The 22,506-nt window shown below is 26.9% G+C and overlaps 1 long non-coding RNA gene across 1 annotated transcript; it reads left to right on the forward strand.

Annotated features, from left to right (window-relative positions):
- Positions 1–9,416: 9,416 nt before the first annotated feature.
- Positions 9,417–10,139, forward strand: LOC126901379 (uncharacterized). Its single transcript, XR_007703031.1, has 2 exons — positions 9,417–9,737; positions 9,946–10,139. It is a non-coding gene; the product is annotated as an uncharacterized LOC126901379 (long non-coding RNA).
- Positions 10,140–22,506: the final 12,367 nt, after the last annotated feature.

A 22,506-nucleotide genomic window follows, 5' to 3' on the forward strand; every position in this document is an offset into this window, starting at 1 on the left:
TTAAATTCTCGACTATTGACTACTCTTTCCCCGGACCCACCTGATCCTTTACTCCTCACATCAGCACATTTTTTAATTGGAGAGTCGCTTATGTCCGTGCCAGAAGCGGACGAAACCAGTGTTCAAACCAATCGGTTAGATCGATGGCGTCGTGTGCGACATTTTTCCCAAATGTTGTGGAAGAGATGGAGACACGAATATTTAGCTCAATTACAGGAAAGGGTGAAGTGGTCCACTGCCAAGGGTCCTAATATTAACATTGGCACTATAGTTATGTTACGCGATGAAAATGTAGCGTCATTGAATTGGAAGTTGGGTCGCGTACTAGCGGTACAGCATGGTAAAGATGGTGTTGTACGTTCTGCGACAATTAAGACTACAAACGGTGAAACTAATAGAGCGGTACGACAATTATGTCCGTTACCTTTTGAGGGCAATCAAACAATGAATTAAATTGCTTCAATGATTCATACTGTTAAAATTAAACATTTTTTGATTATTTATTTGTTAATTTATTTATATTTATTTTGTGTAGATAAATTATGAGAGTCCAATTGTGTGTTTTTTCGACACATTTAACATTCGAAAGTTTTATTCCTTTGGTTTATTTGTAGTACTTTGTAGTATTTTATAATATTTTGTTTTTTTTTTGTTTATTTGATTTGTTTCATAATCTTTCATTTAAAACAGTGTTTTAAAGCGCCCGTTATGTTAAGTCCGACTATCATTATCAACATGTACGTGGACGGTCGTTGACCACCACTTTTAATTAAGTCATTCGGAGACGTGCCTTCTTAGCATAGAGTTGTAATTTAAATGAATAAAAATTGATATATTAACGTTCATAGTGTTACTTAAAATTTAAATATAATAAAACCCCAAAAATCTGTTAAACCAGAAAATAGACATACAGTCCACAACAACCATTATCATGGTTCAGTGGACAAAGTACAGCAAAGGTTGAAAAGTGCCAGGGACCAGATGAATAGCATAAAAATGTATAAAATATTACTTTTAAATCCATTACAAACGGTAATGGATTTCATTGGCCGGATAAGGGTTTCGATGGTGGTATAAAAGTTCTTTATCTTCTAGTTTTTTGTAAAATTTTGTTTTTTTAAAAACTGTTGAATCACAACACTTTCTTTGAGCTCCCACATCAATAAAAGTAAAACAACAATTTGCATCACAAATAGCCATAAGAACTATTGAATAGTAATGTTTGTAATTATAAAAATCTGATCCAATCTGGATTGGTTTAATTAAGCGAATATGTTTTCCGTCCAAAGCGCCGATGCAATTTACAAAGTTAGCATCGTTTTCAAAACCCAAAGCAATTTCTTTACATTTTTGCTGATCTGGCAAAGGCATAATTTAAGATTTAAGTCCCCATAATTCGCTGCATAAATTTTCTACTATTTTACTAATAGTAGATATTCCCATTCTATAGGAGTAATGAAGGTCTGTGAATGAATTACCCGATGCTAAGTATAGAAATCGCTATAGCAAAAACGCGGTATAGTATGAAACAAAAAAAAAAAACGCTGCCCGTACAAAAATATACACGCTAGTATGAAACGGGCCTTAAACGACAATACTTACTGCGGATTATATTAGATAAACTGCTCTAACTTTATTTTTATAAAAGAAAATTTTCCCAGGGACCAAGCTAACATATAACTGTGAATAACCCAGGTAAAAATTCACTGCTGTCACCAGTGAAATCCGTTCAAAAAACTATATGAACTATCAAATTTGTGAGGGAGACTTTACCGTTAAAACTAAAATCTAATATAATTAGAAATAAAACTGAATCGGCTCAAAGCCTCTTACCTTAACTTCTCTCGGCCGGTTGAGATTCCTCTTCGGTGAGCCAGTTAACGCGTATCCAAATGGTACGGCACTCCAGGTATATATATATATATATTATATATTTATGTCTATGTGTATATATATATTTACACAAGCACAACAGTAAAAACAAAGAAACAACGTCGGAAGACAATATTTGATTCTTATAATATTAGATATTTTCCTTAATTCGAATAATGTTATACGTATGTAACAATGGGCAACTACCCTTCTGTCGTCGGTAATATCGGTACTGAGCACACTCGCCGCAATCCAAAAAAAAAAAACACGGAAAAACAATGAAACACAAACAGCACACAAGAAAAAGGCAAACCAGTTAAGGTCAATATCGTGAGAGACAGTGAAGAGCGCCAGCCTAGAGCAACGGGCAGTGCCGTGTCAATGTAAAATACATATTTAATATTTTATAAACAAATATTGTTCATACTCTTTGTAATTATCATATTAACCGATTAGAAAGTTTATAATAAAAATAACTGACATGTATTAAAATAATATTTTTCAGATATTTTTGATTTAGACATAGTGTTTATATTAATTAATTCATTTGATGGCGTTTAATAAAATGAATAATAGATTTGATTATATTAGTGTATTGTTTATCCATATTCTACAAATTACTTACACACATGATGTCTTAAGAATAATCTTACTTCAATTTTTTGTTTGTACATGTTTGTAAAACAAATCTGTACATATATTTAATAAATCTATTCCCATCTTCAAAAGCAATGACATCTCCATGATTTAATATTTGATAATCATTTTGGTCAATAGTAATTTGTACACAATTTACATAAGTTTTATTATCTGTTCCCTGTAGTCCAGATATTGTTGATCAACTTAGAATTAATTATTCTCTTTGATAGCTTAATTAATATAAAAATGCAATAAAAATTTTAAGACTTACATTGAGAGAAATAATATATTGGCCATTGAATTTATTTATAAAACAATGACGTCTTGAAATAGATTCTTCTTCAATTACTAGTGAAGAGGCAGGAGAACTTCCAATAACAAACTGAAGAGTTATAATATATCAATTTAACCATTTTAAAGAAAAATGAAGTATATTGTAAAATATAAAACAAAGTTAAGATGGCTTAAAGTTAATATAAATATTATTTTCATATAAAAATATATGTATTTTTAATAAGTTCATCTTAACACTTAAATTTATTTTATTTTCTAAAGAAAAAATCTACCTCATTCTCTCCAATAGGATAGATAGTGCCACTATTCAAGCACTGTAATGTCGCATTACCAGTTAAGTCAGAACAACTGTTACTTCTTTTTAAGCTCATTGTGTTTTTTATCCTTTTAAGATTTATGGTATTCAGTTTCAAATCTATTAAAGTAATGAAAGTATTTGTTTTGAATTAAAAACATTCGAAACTATGGTAGCAGATGTTAATTACATACTGATAATACAAAATAGAACAATTTTAAAAAATTTTTAGAAAATAATAATGTTAAACAAATAAATAACTGGAGTCGATTTTGATGAACAATATGTCAAAAGATCACAAATCGTATCTAGTCGAAGACATTACCCTCAAAAATTGAAAAAAATTCCCTCGTTCCCCGTAAATGGGGGAAATCACTCAAAAAATTACAAATTTAAAAATCGCTAATTTTCGACATTTCTTCAATTTTTTTTACTTAAAATTTCCATAACTTATTTAAAAATGACCGAATTAATATAAATTTTTTTTTTATAGATATCTTAGATATTTACCTATCATTTTATATATTTTTGAGAACATTTGACCCTTTAACAGCCCACAGAAATGGTTTCAAAAGGATAACTTTTTTACCAAAAATTGACTCTTTCAAGTTGACTTTTGAAAATGTTCCGGAAAGACTGTCACTTTTATATATAACTTAAATTAAAGCTTATGTAATATACTTTAATTTAAAAAAAAAAATTTGACCTCTGGATTTGTCTTCATGGTGAAAATGACTACCCTATTCAAAAATATGATATTTTTGTGTTAAAATTCTGGGTTTTGTATTTTATTTTAATTTAAAATACCTGACAAGAGGAGTACACTGATTTTCATAAATATTATATAAATCAAATTGATATAGCATAGAAAGTTAAACTTATTTACAGTTTTTTGAAGTCTAGAAAATTAACTTTGAAATTTGAACTAGCTTAAATAATCAATTTTTTCAATTGATAGTAGCAACGTACATTTGCTGAGTTGGTAAAACTTGTAAAATACACGATTAGGGTACAAGGTTCCATCTCGCGTATGGCAAGAAAATTGTTTGCATTTTTTCTTATTTCTTTTTTAGTTAGAATAAATTTTCAACTCGTTTGATTTTTATCTCATGTAAATTCTATAACTTCAATCAAGATCAAGGATCCCATCACTTTAGTCGCCTCATGCGAAAAGAAATTATTACAATTAGTTANTGAACAGGCAGGAGAACTTCCAATAACAAACTGAAGAGTTATAATATATCAATTTAACCATTTTAAAGAAAAATGAAGTATATTGTAAAATATAAAACAAAGTTAAGATGGCTTAAAGTTAATATAAATATTATTTTCATATAAAAATATATGTATTTTTAATAAGTTCATCTTAACATTTAAATTTATTTTATTTTCTAAAGAAAAAATCTACCTCATTCTCTCCAATAGGATAGATAGTGCCACTAGACAAGCACTGTAATGTCGCATTACCAGTTAAGTCAGAACAACTATTACTTCTTTTAAAGCTCATTGTATTTTTTATCCTTTTAAGATTTATGGTATTCAGTTTCAAATCTATTAAAGTAATGAAAGTATTTGTTTTGAATTAAAAACATTCGAAACTATGGTAGCAGATGTTAATTACATACTGATAATACAAAATAGAACAATTTTAAAAAATTTTTAGAAAATAATAATGTTAAACAAATAAATAACTGGAGTCGATTTTGATGAACAATATGTCAAAAGATCACAAATCGTATCTAGTCGAAGACATTACCCTCAAAAATTGAAAAAAATTCCTTCGTTCCCCGTAAACGGGGGAAATCACCCAAAAAATTATAAATTTAAAAATCGCTAATTTTCGACATTTCTTCAATTTTTTTTACTTAAAATTTCCATAACTTATTTAAAAATCCATAACTTATTTAAAACAATTAAAATCATTCATTTCTAATGTTTTCAGAGTATTTATTGACGAATCAAGTTTGATATGATAATTTTATATGATAGGTTTCAACTACAAAATTAAATTATTTTACTTTGTAATTTAATAATTTTTTTACCCTATTTGTGTATGTTACTACTAGACTATAATATTACAAATTTTTTGGTAACATGTTGCTATATAAATCATTTCTAAAAAAAATGATTGTTAGTTTCTCCTGAATTAACAATGGATTTTTACAATTATAATCAAATTTTATCTTTTTAACCACTTTTTTAGCTTCAATGCGAAACTGAGAAGGTATTAATTTTACTATAATGTGTTTTTTTTTTTTTATTGGTTATTTTAGTTATTTTCCTTATTTTTAACATATTAATAATCAAAATCAGTATTAATTTAAAACAATTTTTTTTCTTAATTATTTCTTAATAATAAGTAATAATATTAAAATTTAGATAGAAAAAGTCTAATTGCACATTTAAAACATCGCAAAAAGTTGATTTAGAAAAGATATTTTTGTTTCTGATGTAAGTTACTTGTAATCCAATGTATTTATTCGTAAGTAACAAACATTTTTTATCAAAAAGTATTGCATCAATCTTTTTATATTTTTATACACGTTAAAAGTAAAGGAATATACAACTACTTTATTATTTTAGCTTAGATGCGAAGGTGAGAACTTAACTTTTGAAAGTGTTCCGGAAAGTCTGACACTTTTATATATATATTAAATTAAAGCTAATGTAATATTCTTTATTCTGGTAAAAAAAAATTTCGGACTTTATTTTATCTTAATGGTAAAAACAGACATCAAAGTGGATAAAAAAAATACGATTTTTGTAAAAAAAATATTTTTTATATTTTTAACTTTATAATGCTATAACTTTTAGAAAGATGTATGGATCAATATAATTCTTTTTTTTATGGATGCATGATGTCTTTAACTATCATTTGGTATAATTTTTTTATAAATCTGACTTTTTACCTGCCCAAAGAGGGGGATTCAAAATGACAACTTTTTCAGAAAAAATTTACTTTTTCAACTTAAATTTTGAAAGTAATCCGGAAAGTCTGACACTTTTATATATATAATTTTTTTATGAGAAATAATAATTTTTAATAATCCCTTTTTCATTCGATATACATTATCTGAATTAGGATATTAATAACGAACTAGCAGATCATGTTTCTTTTGGAATAATCCACCTATTTTTAGCTTCGATGCGAAGCTGAGAAGGTATTGGTTTTACTAAGATGTGTTTATTTTTTTTTTTTTTTTTTTTTTTTTTCTGTTACCACTTTTTCTCAGCTCTCACCGAACCGATTTCNTTGTGTGAAAATTCTCGATTTTATTTTTTACATTTTTAACTTTATAATGCTATGACATATTGAAAAGTGTATGGATCAACATTATTTTTTTATGAGAAATAATATTTTTTAATAATCCCTTTTTCATTCTACATACTTTATCTTAATTAGGATATTAATAATGAACTAGCAGATCATGTAGCTTTTGGAATAATCCATCAATTTTTTAAAATTAAACACTATCTAAAGATTTGCATCGAAGCGATTTTTTTTTATAGTGATTTTAATCACTGTTAGATATCATTATACTTGATCCAAATATGTCACGTCACCACTGTGCCGCGACCCCTTGTGCTGGGTTTTTTTTCTAGTTAAAGCAAATCATTAAAATTAAATCAGTTCTGGATATTTCAATTGTAGAATCTTTTTAATTACCAAAAATTACTTAGAAATGATTTCTATTTAAGTGTTCTATTACGATTAAAATGCAAAAAAATAATGAGTTTTTCTAATAAATGTAGAGTAAATAGTAATTATAAAATTTCCTACCTGCATATTAATCTTTAAAATAACATTGTTTTAATTCTCATATAATTTTCTATTTAATGATTCATTCTAGCCAACGAACGAGTAATTTTGGCGTATAGCTGAAAAAATTCCCAATCAAATTTTTTTTTTTTTAAAGTAGGAAATCGGTGGATTATTTCAAAAGTAACATCAACAACTCTTATTTCTTTAATTATATCCTGATTAGTAGTTCTTTGATTTTAAAATATAATATATGAATAAATACTAATTATAGTTTTTAAATTTAGTATGAATTTGATATTCAATAATTTAATATTGTAATTTAAACGGAGAAATTATAAAAATAATAAAGAAGTTATATTTTGCTTTACTTTTACGTGTAAAAATTTAAAGATCTTGATACAATAATTTTCAATAAAAACTGTTTGTTACTATAAAAAAATTCACTGGAGTTCAAGGAACTTTCATCAAAAACAAAAATATACTTTTCTATATCAACTTTTCACGTTGTTTTCAAATCTGCAATTAAACTTTTTCTATCACTTCTAATTTTTATATTATTACTAATTATATAAAAAATAATAATTAAAAGAAAAAAAAAATTTGTTTTCAAATTATTACTGATTTGATTTTTAATATGTTAAAAATAACTCAAGTCAAAAGGATCCCATCACTGGATAGCTTCCCTTTTTCCCGTTTTTAAGTCAAATGTGTTATATTCTATTGTTCACTTATTTGCTTATTGTATCTTTCTTATGTACAGATTGTAAATTTTATTATTTTATAAATAACTAAAGAACAAAAAAATATGTTAAAAATAATCATATTTGCATATATATATTTGTATAGTTGCAGCCACCGATTAGCAACCATCACTTTGAAGGTGGACTCTGCAATGAGTCCGAAACCAACTGAAAACATAGATATATCCTCAAGCACTTCAAGCAAAAATAATCAGTCCTAATTTTCATTTTTAACCTATTTTTTTGGTTCTTTTAAGTTGATGAAAAATGTTTGATAAAGATTTATGAAAGTTTATAGCAAAAAAAAAATTGAATATATTACCATAACTTTTAGCTCAATTACAAGTTTAAAATTGACATCTAGGCCTTATATGTGTGTTTCAAGTTTTGAATGCTTTATGTATAAAGGGAAAATATCCAATTAAAAGTATGTTAAATAGAAGAGATATATATAATGTATTTAGAAAAAAAAACTGTGTTGATACATACATTTTTTTTAAAGTTATAGCAATTTAAACTTGAAAATATAAAATCGAAAATCAAAAATTTTAACACAAAAATAACATGTTTTTAACTACGCTAGCTATTTCCACATAGAATCTAAGTTGTCGAGACAAATTTTTTTTTTCATTTTATAGTACATGACATAAGCTTTAATTTGATTGATGTTTAAAAGACGCAGTATTTCCGGAACATTTTCAAAATTTTTTTTTCAAAAAAATGATGTCAAATGAAAAGAAAATATCTAAGGTTCCAACATAAAAAAAAAAATTAAGCTGTTTTATTAATTTTTGAAAATTTATGATAGTTTTATGAAAAAATGACGAATATTACCGATTTTAAAAACTGTAATTTTTGTTGAAATTTCCCCCATTTACGGGGAACGAGGGAAATTTTTTCAATTTTTAAGGGTAATGTCTTCAACTAAATACGATTTGTGATATTTTGATATATTGTTCATCAAAATCGGTCAAGTGAGAGCTGAGAAAAAATGGCAACAGAAAAAAAAAATACTAATACCTCCTCAGCTTTGCATCGAATCTAAAAGGTTATAGAAATATATTTAACAAATATTTATACTCTGTTATTTTATAAATGTTTGAATATTAATCTGTTATCAACCATTGTCTAACGTTTACTGTTTAAAAATGCCAAATGGGTAGGAATAAACATTATTTAATGTATATTAAAAAAATATTGTAAATGCTAAACGTTAAGCTACATCCGTCATTTTAATTATTTACGTACAGCTGTTTATTACAGATTTAAATTTAATGTGCACTTATATGATTTTTTTACAGTTATTATATTAAGAACAGGAGTAACGACAAATAATCTTTTTTTTCAATTAAAAATTTTTTTTTATTATTTATGTGTTAACTTGTGTATTTTTAGTAGTATTCCATATAGGAAAATAATTTTTATCACCTTTGTTAATATATGAAAAAAAATTGTATACAAATAACAAAGCTTTTATATTGTGTTATAATTTTATACTTTTTTAAGTTGAATTAATAAAATACCACAAAAAATCAATAGAGGAAACCAAGAATATTTGTATAAATGACATTCAACTTTATATAATGTACTTAAATTTAATATTTCTTAAATTGAAAAAATTAACCTAAATTATAAAGTAAAAATATTAAAAAATATCAACATTTACAATTATTTAATTATGAATTAAAAATAAAATAAAATGAAATTTCCCCTTATTTTTAATTAATTTAATTGATAAACATTAAATTAATATGGATATTAAATATATTTATCTATGACATTAAGAGTCCTGTATAAGCACTGTGACATTAGACACATAGATGTTAAGTTTTATATTTTGGTTTATTAAATTCTATTATTTAACTTTGTTAATTTATAAGCTTTCTAATTAATTACTTTTTTTAATATCAATGATTGAAGACAATAGTTTTTTTTCTGTTTTATTTAGTTTTTGTAATTAATGTATTTAATGATAAAATTCCGGATAAATTAGAATCATTTTATTAATGCTACTTTAGATTTTACAAGGTATTGTAATTAATTTTTTTTTTTTTATAATTATTTCTCAATTATATTAATATATTTTTGATTACAGGATCTTTTGGAAATTCAACAAGTGAAGATAGCACTGAAGGTAAGTTGAAAAATCAAACATATATACTTAATCTCCTAATACTTTATTAAAATAATGTAATTCATATAAAATTAGAACTAGCAAAGAAGAATGACCGAAAAAAAAATAAATCAAATTTATGTTTTTTAATCTTAGTAATACTGAAATAATATCTCGTTTGTTTAATAATAATTGTTTAAATAAATTATTAATTTATCATTTATTTTAGAAAACATTGACTCAATAACCAGTTTTGAATTTTTGGACTCCGATGAGAATTCTTATTCAGCAGAATATTGTTCTCTCGAAGATGATGAAGAATATTTTTAATTAATCTAAATTTGTTAAGACATTTTGGAAATGAATAATTAATTAAAATGTAATATTGATTGATAAATTCAATATACTTTATTATTATTTTTATACTATCATAAAATTTAAATCTAAAATCATATAAAAAAAACCCAGCACAGGGGGTTTGCAGCACAGTGGTGCCGTGGTATAGTTGGATCAAGTATAATGATATCTGACAGTGATTAAAATCACTATCAAAAATAAACGCTTCGATGCAAATCTTTAGATAGTGTTTAATTTTAAAAAAATTGGTGTTTTATTCCAAAAGCTACATGATCTGCTGGTTCCTTAATAATATCTCGATTAAGATAAAGTATGTCGAATGAAAAAGGGTTTATTATAAAATATTATTTCTCATAAAAAAATTGTGTGGATCCATACACTTTTCCATAAGTTATAGCATAATAAAGTTAAATATAATATAAAAAATAAAATCGAGAATTTTCACACGAAAATAGTATTCGGTTGCCATTTTTACCATGAAGACAAATCCAGAGGTCAAATTTTTTTTTTTCAAATTAAAGTACATTACATTTTCTTTAATTTAAGATATATATAAAAGTGTCAGACTTTCCGGAACATTTTCAAAAGTGAAGTTGAAAAAGTTAATTTTTTGTGAAAAAGTTGTCATTTTAAATCACCCCCTGTGGGCAAGTAAAGGGTCACATATAAAAAAAAAATATTATATTAATATGTTTATTTTTAAAAAAGTTATGGCATTTTTAAGTAAAAAAAATTGAAAAAATTTCGAAAATTAGCGATTTTTAAATTTGTAAATTTTTTTGGAGGTTTCCCCCATTTACAGGAACGACGGAAATTTTTTCAATTTTTAAGCATAATGTCTTCGACTAGATACAATTTTGAAAAGTTAACTACGCTAATGTATCGCATTGAATCTGTTTTAAATAGTCGTCCTTTAACTACTACGTCATCTGATTCGAATAACTTAGTTCCCTTAACGCTGGCGCATTTTTAATTGGCCAACCGTTCACCGAAATCCCTGATCCCGACATCAGGGATTATAGGTATCAGCGCTAGTTTAACTAGCGCTGATACCTATAAAGCGACCATTGACCTTACATCCTATTTTTTCCTATCCTTACGTTTATAGTTATTAACTTATTGTATTAGCATTATAATAGGAGTATAATAAAACATAAAATTTATTATTTTTTTTTGTTTTGTAATTTTCTTTTCAATATTTGAATTTTGTACATTATATAGACCCGTCAGTCTATTAGAAAATTGTTATTCGGTTTTAGTTACATATACATTTTTTTGTTCAAGTTTATTTTGCATATTATATCGACAAGTCGATCTATTAAAGAATTATTATTCTGTTTTAATTACATATGTATAAATACTTTTATTGTTTAATTCAAATGCCCCTTTAACTCTTGGAGTAAGGTAACGAGAAAAATTGATTATTGTCACAAATTAATTTTGAAAGCCATTCGACCAACGTCTTCCAACGGGGGTGTATGTTGGTGCTATGAACAATAATACGCCGTGTGTAACGTTGGTGGCGATAACTTATCTAGAAGTAGTCGTTTCAGTATACGCCATACTCGCGATACGCAACCGCTACTCTGTCACGCGCCGTACATACACTGCCAGTTACCCGACTCCAAAGTTGATTTGAGGGTAATATTTTGTCATGATTTATTCATTATGTATATCTGTATTTAATACGTTGATTAACATTAACAATTGATCGCTATAGTACAAAATTTGTTATGTCATTTCGCTTCAGCACGCTATATTGACAATACTGCAATGAGGTATGAATCATCCTCGCACAAATATAGTATTATAATTTTTGCAGAGAAAGCAAATTGTCACAAATTATAAACATGTAAAAAATTTGAAAGGCTTGATGCAATACTTTTCAAATTAAATTTTTTGTTACTTATAAATACATTCACTGGTTTACAAGTAATGTTCATCAGAGACCAAAATTTACTTTTATAAACCAATTTTTGCGATTATTTCAAATCTGCAATTAAAGTTTCGCATATGTACTAAATAACAAAATCCTTCTATTTAATATAACAAATATTTATGTTTGATTTATAGCTTACCCATATAATAATCAATAAATATATGTAACAAACAGAATGTAATATGTTCAGTATATCAAAATAAATAATTATTTAAACACCAAGAGAATTATTGCAATAAAAATACAAAAACTAGCGATTTTAAAGAAATTTTGAGTTTTTCTCATAAATTTACTGTTAATAATAATTAGATACATTTCTTTTCATGAATCAATCTAAAAAGTAAAATATTTTATTCCTCATAAAACTTTATATTTAATGATATAAATTCTAACCTTGCAATTAAAGCTAAAATTGTATTTAAAATGTCAACTTTTTTAAATTAAAAACTTTCATAAATATCAACTTTAAGGAATCAATAAATAAGTTAAAAATGTAATTTTGAATTAAACTTTGCACAAATTATTTTCAACATATTAAAAATTAATGATAACCTGATAAAAATTTTTTTTTTTTGATTAATTTTTACGTGTGTTTCTAATTAATAATCTCAAAAACGGGGTGATAGCAATAACCTGATTTCAGACATTAAAACAGCGTAAAAATTTGGTTAAGTAAAGTATATATTCGTGTATAATTATTAAAAACTACTTTTTTATTGATATTATTTAACTGTGTAATTCAATATAAATACAAATTTTATATTCCCATTATGATGATGTCACGTTACCATTATTGTGAGAATTATTATAATAAAATACAGACAGCACATCCGCTTCCTGAGACTGATGAATTAACAAATAATATTTATTGCCAAATTAGCAATAGTTCAAATTATTATAAAAACCCAAAAAATCTGACCATCATGGTCAGTCGACTCCAGTGCCTCGTGTCATTCATCAGTCTCAGTACACTGTTGTCGCTGTCCGGCTTAGTGCTTAAAGTAAAGTCTTTGTTTTTTCCTTTTTAAACCTATCTACTCTCTTTCACAACATTTCAGAGTACTTGTGTCTTGCACTTCGTCTGCACCTCATACTGGGCTACCCCTGTTCTTTGTCCTCTCCTATACCCAAAGTATATGTGTCTTGCACTTCGTCTGCACCTCAAACCTAGGTGTTACCCTTATTCTCTTCCTATAACAACAGCCTTTTGACACCCACAGCTAACCCACATTTTTTAAAATGGTAACTTTTACAGTAGTGTAATTTTGAGATATTTGTCTGAATTTCTATATTTAAAAAGTTATTTCCATGTTTTGGTGATTATAAGTTCAACGAGGTTAAAATCGTGTTCTTTTAACGCATTGGTCATTAAAATTAGTCAAGTGAGAGCTGAGAAAAATTAACGACAGACACAAAAAAAAATCCAAATAGTAAAATATTTTAATAAGAATAAGAAAACATTTTTACAGTGATGAGATCCTTGATATTTATTAAAGTTATTCAATTTAAATAAAATAAAAATCATACAAACTTAGAATTTTTTTCCACCTCAAAAAAGAATTAAGAAAAAATACAAAAAAAGATATATCGAACTGTAAAATTTACGACGCCGCCACCGTATATTATGTGTCTACTAAAATAAAAATAAACTATTTAAACAAATTCAAAATTACAAAGTTAATTAAACTTAAGTTTTTTAAATAAAAAACTTATTCCATTTGCAGCTTAAAAAGAAGAAAATTATCGGTTTTTAATCATTTTTGAACCAGTATTTTTGAAGTTATTAGTACTTAAATATATAGATTAGAGGTGAAGCGTAGGTCTGTTTATTTTTATTTTTATATACCGCTTGTATGCCATGTTATAATAATGCTTTTTATTTTTATTTTATTACTCTTATTTATTATTATTATTATTTAATATTACTTATATCATTTTGATACTAATATTTCGAAACACTGGTTTAATAGAGGATATAATATGTTTAAGTGGTTTAGTAAAAATCTTTTATAACCATTGAACATAAGAACTTTAAGAGCTTATGAAATATTCGAAAATTGCATTTTTGGTAATTATTCTCAGTATGTTCTATCGAAATTGAAGTTGTGAATTTTTAATATATATACAAGGAACAATTAATGAAGGTATCTATTAAATGGACGTAAATGATCAGGATATGTGAGATTAGTGCACATTTTTCAGAATCTTCAGCGTTGGATTGCGTGTTTCATCCTGTAAAAAAATAAATAATTTAATAATGTAATTCTGAAATATATAATTTCTATAACATTTTTAAAATTTTTATATCTTCATGTGTAATTTTGACACAAAGTATTGAAATTCTTACACAAATTTATAATTTTATAACTATTTATCAAAATTTTACAGAAATGTAAAATTTCTGCTAAATTTTCATTATAGTCATGTTAAAATCACTCGTTCCTAGTTTTTCCATTTATAAGTCTACCCAACCAAAATGTTACATCATAATTTAAAAACTGTAAATGTATATATGAAATTATGATGTAATATTTTGTACCAGTATTTCAAAGTCTTGTAGGTATAAATGAAATTTCTTTTGATAGACAGAGTGAATTGTTTACCATAACCCACTCAATTACTTGAAAAATAGACATAATTTAAATATTTTAGCTTCGATGCGAAGCTGAGAAGGTATTAATATTATTATTATGTGTTTTTTTGTGTCTGTTACATCTTTTTCTCAGCTCTCGCCAAACCAATTTCTTTCAACGATACGTCAAAAGGTCACAAATCGAATCTAGTCGATGACATTACCCTCAAAAATTGAAAAATTTTCCCTAGTTTCCTGTAAATGGGAGAGATCTCCAAAAAATATAATAATTTAAAAATCGCAAATTTTTGATATTTTTATCATTTTTTTTTACTTTAACTGCCATAATCTTTTTAAAAATGACCAAATCAATGTAATTTTTATTTATAGCAGCAAGATGTCTTTAATTATCATTTGGTATATATTTTTTTGAAATCTGACCCTTTACCTGCCCACAGGGGGGATTTAAAATAAAATCTTTTTTAACTTAACATTTGAAAGTATTCCGGATAGTCTAACACTTATATATATATCTTAAATTAAAGCTAATGCAATATACTTTATCATGGAAAAAAAATTCCGGACTTTATTTTATCCTCGCGGTGAAAATAGTTACTGAATGCTATTTTTGTGTGAAAAGTCTCGATTTTATATTTAAAATTTTTAACTAGATAATGCTATAACTTTTTGAAAAATGTATGGATCAATACAATTTTATATGAGAAGTAGTATTTACATACATCTTTTCATATGACATACTTTTTTTCTAAATAACACCATCTCCCTTTGTATATTTATATATTATAAATATATATATTTATTCGTATATTACACTTATTAATCATAAAACTTCTAATCAGGATATATATAAGGAAATAGGAGATGATGTAGTTTTTGGAATAATCCATCAATTTTTTTAATTAAATACTATCTACAGATTTTCATGGAAGCGTCTTTTGTGATAGTGATTTTAATCACTGTCAGATATCATTATACTTGACCAACTATGCCACGTCACCACTGTACCGCGACATCCCTATATTGGGGTTTTTTAAATAATGTTTTCTTTAGTTACAAACAATTCTTGAATTATTAACTATGTTATAATTCTTAAGTTCATCCATTATGCCTTGTTAGGGTGTCAATTTGTTTTTTTTAATGGAAACATATATTTTGAATTTAATAAAATGTTTTAGTGTTTAATTTAATAGTAAATGGCATTTGATTTTTTAATGTAACTTTATTCATTTATTAGATACAAATATTTAAAGTTTCATATTTTTGAATTAATATACATGTATAATACAGAAATAATCACAAATACAGGTAGCTAATTGTTTTTTTATGACATCAATATTTGCAGCATAAACACATTATTTATTATCAATGGTAATATGGCGTATTGTTGTGGGTTGATAAATACACTACCTGGCAATACAGAAAGTATATCTATTGATAGTCATAACTGACAATAAACACTCAGGACTGTGACAGTTATTTTCCCTTTGAACTTTTTTTTTATGTCTACGCAAAGTTTATACTAGAACACTATTTTGCATTTAGGCATAACACTTTATTTAATATATTTTATCAAGAAATGTTATATGATAAATATAAATTTTAAAATGGTTGTAATTATATAAATTTGTACATTCATTATCAGAACAGTACAGTATTAATTATCTTATTTTTCTCATATATGACGTATATATCTATGAGTTTATCGTAGAAATTGAGATCCATCTATGATAACTATGCTCTCCAACGTCAAATCACAGTTTTCAATATTTTTATCAAAATTAAATTTTTTATATAGTCCCGCATATAATAACCTACCGATTTTTTTTTGTAAACACAATTATTATAATTAGAATATTAATCATTTTCGTGTATACTAGTGGTGTATTTAAGGAAGATACGAGCATCCCTTGAACCAGCGCTATCAATATTTTTTCAGGCAACTTCTAAGATATAAAAACCTAATTACCTTTTTTTTTGATTATCACTTTTATTTTTAGTAAAAAAATTCTATAGCATCTTTAATAAAGTAAAAAAATATTACATACCCTCCTAAAATAATTTCTGAATACGCCTAAGTGGAATATTTCATTAACAAACATCAACCTTATATCCAATACTTTTTACAATATTCTCTTTTTGAATTTTCCTGATTTTAATAATTACATTTTTAATATATTTTTGTTACACTGATTCTAATATTTCTTTTGCAAAACACTTATTGTGCCGGGCATAGCTGGGTACACCCACCGGAATTTATAGATAAAAAAATTGCGTTAATATTTCGTGAGTTACCAAACATTTGTTCTACAGATGCGTTTATACTATTGATCGCGGATGCAATTGATCCATTTATTCGTAATTTGTATGTATTAAAGACCGTGTGGCCAGGCGAGAAACTGTGCTGTGGTCGAAAGGTGCAAAATTATTGAAAATCATTAAGTGCGATTTTTTAGTGATCTCATTAATAAAATCCGTATTTATACATCGTTGTATTAACTTCGCAATTGTACATCGCCACGTATAAGCTTTGTAATTATCGTAAGAAAAGAAAATACAATTGAAGAGAACGTCATATTACCGTTCAGGAAATAAGACTCAAAAGTGATACAGTCTAAGCCGGTAACTTATTTCTTTTTTATTCCTTATTTAAAAAAGAAAAAATAATTAACTAAAAAAGGTTATAACTATTTTTATGAAATAGTATAAATAATAATAAAAAAGGTTTGTGTTTGACCAAGAAAACAAAGTATACATATATAAGAAAGAATAGTATTTAGTAATAAGTAGGAATTGTGAAATCGAGACAAGTGCGAACAGATTTATTGTAAATATAGTACGAGATAGTTGTAGAGTAGTAATAACAGCTGTAAAATTGTGAGAGATAACATGGGAGAAATCTAATAATGTAGAGAGGACAACTGAAATCGTCGCTGACGAGGTTTGAGAAGTTCATAAGAGATCTAATTGAAAATGACGAGATAAATCAACTAAAATTAAGGATCCGAAAGATAGAAAAAATATGGAGCGAGTTCGAAGTGCTTTTGAGATAGAATTGGAAGAAGAAAGTCAAGAGACTTATCGAAAAGATTTTGAAGGCGCATTTTATAGAAGTTTTGCTGCAGCTGACAGTTTTATTCAAAATAAAGAAACGCCTACTGTAAATAATAGAATACCATAAGTTATAGAAGCCAAACATAACATATCGGTATCTAGATAGCCTATAAATTTGCTACCAGTAACGTTATCAAAATTTTCTGGTGATTATTATGAATGGACAACATTTCATGATTTGTTTAATAATTTAATTCATACAAATATTAGTTTTATGCCAATTTAAAAGTTTTTAACACGCTTATATTAGTTTCACGTGTATGTTTGTTTGTTGTTTGTTTGTCGTTTGTAAGTTTGTAACTCCACGCGGCACGTGTTATTATGTCGCGTAACCCGTCGTGTATGACCTTGAGACTATACTGTTATAACGCATTCGCCCCACCCCGCTCACCACTCGTAGACAACAATATTTTCTAACTCGTAGACGCGCGCGTGTCATCAATTATGTATATATATATATATAACAAATTTTTATTGTGATTGATACGGTNTAACAAATTTTTATTGTAATTGACACGGCCCGCGTCGTTTCATTATACACAATGCCCCACGACTCGTGCCACCTTTATCAGCCGTCGCCCTATTATGAGTATTTGACTGACCAACATCTCGCGTTATACGCCGCTGTGCAAAGTCCAGCAAGCGCCGCAANCAAAGTCTAGCAAGCGCCGCAAGCCCGACGACATTCCGCCGCAAATGATACCGTAGTCTTCTTCCCGTTGTCAAAGTGAAAACATCTACGATTCGATCCGCACTCGCGCACCGTCGCTATCAACGCTGCTAACCTGTTGACGTCGAGGAACACGCCGGACAACGCGTCGTCGATGCCAGCGAAAGTGCCGCGATATTATGCGAAGATTATATATTCCTACCGCCACCGCTAATATTAATATATATATATATATATATTAATATTTGTACGTATATACGTATATGTTAATATTCATTTATATATTCCTACAGCCGACGCCTCTGCTGCCGTATATGCCTCGTGTATAATGTTCCCTCCGCCATGCCCGCCCACATAAACACGGCTATACCTCATGCATGATACGTTTACGTACTTAAGTCCCTTTAAATATATATATATTCTAATTACTATTAAAACTTATATATTAATACACTTTATTCTCATTAAGAGATATGTAGTGTATTCATTCCGATTACGGAGGATGATTCTCGTATTGTTATTTTTCGTCACTACCTCCACGTTACGCGCCTGCTGCTTTCTTTGGATGTGGTAGCCGTTTCTTAGACTCCCTCTCCGGAATCGAACCCTTATTTCCCGTTACCCGTTACAACCATGATATTGATATTAACTACTATCATAACATGAAACTAAAAAGTGAAAAATAAATATAGTTTAAAAAAACTAAAAAACACGCTTTTAAAGCACATCGAACTAAAAAGTTAAAAATAATTTTTAAAATAATTATGAACAAAAAATACTAGTATTATTGTGATAAAAGCGTCGGGCGCTCAATATACGAAAAATTTGACACAAAGCACCCACTTATTTTAAAAATTATTTTTAACTTTTTAGTACGATGTGCTTTAAAAGCGTGTTTTTTAGTTTTTTTAAACTATATTTTTTATATACGCAGTTCGTTGAGCTAAGATGCCTTGAATTTAATTAAATGTCTAAGTATATCAGCTGAAAATTACACTGCGGCTTGGAAAACTTTAACAGGGCGGTTTTATACAAAGGTTATCGTACAAAGTCATGTGAAAGCGATTTGTGACATGCAGTTCTTAAGGTGAATCTGCTATAAAACTAAAGTAATTTATAGATAAATTAAGTAATCTTTGAGAACGCTTGGGTATGAGCCCAATAATTGGAGTCCGTTAATCGTTCATATTTTTATGATAAAATTAGATAAAATACCTTTACGCGCTTGGGAAACGTCTGCTTGTCAAACAAAAGTAGTAGTGAACGATAAAAGTTCACGAACGAACGGATCTTTTTGAACGGGTCATATCAGTGAACGAGTTGATCCGGATCGCAAAAAAAATAGATATCGTTCATTCGTTTCACGCAATACATCGGACACACTGTTTCATGATTCGTTCATTTACTGAACGTTTACCTGCACTTCAGTTAAAACCTATGCCTAACCTTATATTTTTATAATATAAAAATTTAAAAAAATAACGAAGAATATATTCTTTATAAGTATATACTTATAATGTTTTTTTAAAAAATTAAATAAAAAAATACTTATTGCCAATGAGAGTTTAAAAGCAACACTATTTGGTTTGTGATAAAAACATTTTTATTGCAGGTCTGCAGACTAAATTTTCAAAGTTGTGACATGTTTCTACTAACATAATCATGCAGGTTTAATACAGTTAGATTATTTCAAGTATCCTACTATATTGTTCATTTGAAGAACAATTTTGATTATCAATATATAGCTATTTATTTCATAAATATTACATTCATATAATTATTTATAAGCGAAAATAGGTCTATGAATTAGTGAATTTAGCAACTAGGACAAAAATTGACTATTAGACTAATATAATTGTTGTGAGAGGTATTAAACCACCTCACTCTTTTATAATCTGGTCATAGCTGCTGTAAATTGTAATATCTGATTTAGGTGAATTAATTTCTCTATAAAACTCCTTTTATGAAAACAAATAATTTAAATGATTTCGCTTATTATAGAAACAAATTCTATGGATTTATGTACCGCAACTCATCCGCTAGTATAAATTATTTGTTTTTATTCTATACAAAAATATTCGTGTATAACAGCATATTATGTTATTTCAAGTAATTTGTATTTGAAAAAATAATATATAACCCGATTATACAAGTGTATTATCAGTAAAAATTCTAATATCACGGTAATGTTACATAGTGAAAATGCGAATTTGAACGACACGTTCAGGAAAACCATAGTAAGGAGTAATTGATAAGAACCGTGACCGATCGTAAGATATGAACGAAAAAACGAGTTATATGAACGGGTCATTTTAACGATCCCATCCAAACGATCCGGATCGTTCGATTGATCCGAAATTTCCATCACTAAAAAGTAGCAGAGCCAAATGAATTATTAGAATTTTTAGAAAGCCGATTTAAAATATTAGAATCGATGGAAATATCAAAAATGATCACTACGCCAGTTCTAGGAGTAAATTATCTAAGCAGTAATAATCAAAATATAAAGAAAAAATTATTTATTAAATCATTTGAAGTAGCTGATAAAACATTGGAATGTTTTGTATGTAAAAGTCCGCATACAATTCATCATTGTCCAACCTTTTTAGAATTACCGGTTCAAGAGCATATAAATTAAGTGAATAATTTAAAACTTTGTCGAATTTGCTTGAGGCAGCTTGTGGGTAAAAATGATCATCGAAATATTGTTTGCGATACTTATAGCCGCATAATTCTTTGTTACATTTCTTTCAGCGTACGCCAACTGTAACAGCTGATCCGAACGTAAACAACAGCACACTAATATCCGAATCGGTAGAAACAACGAGCTCGCCAACGCAATCGTCTCTAACTTTGAACGAGTCGTTTTATCAACTGCGGTAATAATACAAGACAATAACAATACACTACAACCGTCTCTTATTAAATTCCGGTTCACAGATTAATTTTATTTCCAAATCATCAGTACAGAAATTAAAATTGAAAAGGATGAAAATAGCTCATACAGTAATCGGCATATGTGAAACTGTAAAAAATATATCCGCGTGGATATATATTAATATACTATATTTATATAATAAATATTATCATATAAGTAAAAGTATAAATATATTGTTGTAATATACTGTATTAAATCTCAAGTGTATAATAAATAAATAGACACATGTAACTTACATTAATTTTAAATTAATAAAATTGGCAATTTAAGCTAATTCAAACTTTAAAGTTACTTTTTTGACTTTATAAAAGCAAAAAAGTTTAAATAAGTTTAACTTATTATATCTTATGAACTTTATTCTAAATAATAATATAAGCTTTAATTTAAGATTGAATAAAAATTGAAATAGCTTAACTTATGTGCAAAAATTGTTTTTTTGAATTCCCACAGCGACCAGGTTTAGAGTAAGATTTCCAAAAAAATTATATCAAATGAAAGAGAAATATCTAGGTTTCAATATAAATAAAATAATTTTAATTTAATAAAACCTAGCACAGGGGAGTCCAAGCACAGTGGTGCCGTGGTATAGTTGGATCAAGTATAATGATATCTGACAGTGATTAAAATCACTATAAAAAAAAACCCTTCGATGCAAATCTTTAGATAGTGTTTAATTTTAAAAAATTGGTGGATTAATCTAAAAGCTACATGATCTGCTATATCATAATTAATATCCTGATTAAGATAAAGTATGTCGAATGAAAAAGGGATATAAATATTATTTATCATAAAAATTGTGTTGATTCATACACTTTGCAATAAGTTATATCATTATAAAATTAAAAATGTAAAAAATAAAATTTTCACTCAAAAAGAGCATTTGGTAACCATTTTCAGCTTGAAGACAAAATAAAGTCCGAAATTTTTTTTTACCATAATAAAGTACATTATATTAACATTAATTTAAGATAAATATATATAAAAAAAAACCCATAGTAAAACCAATACCTTCTCAGCTTTGTATCGAAGCTAAAATGACAAAATTTACAGATTTGAAAAATTGTAATTTTTTTGGAAATTTCCCTCATTTATGGGGAACGAGGGAATTTTTTTCATTTTTTAAGAGTAATGTCTTAAACTAGATACGATTTGTGATATTTTGACATATTGTTCATCAAAATC

This window comes from Daktulosphaira vitifoliae, unplaced genomic scaffold (genome assembly GCF_025091365.1).
Source record: "Daktulosphaira vitifoliae isolate Bord-2020 unplaced genomic scaffold, ASM2509136v1 Scaffold_3, whole genome shotgun sequence".
Classification (NCBI taxonomy): Eukaryota; Metazoa; Arthropoda; class Insecta; order Hemiptera; family Phylloxeridae; genus Daktulosphaira; species Daktulosphaira vitifoliae.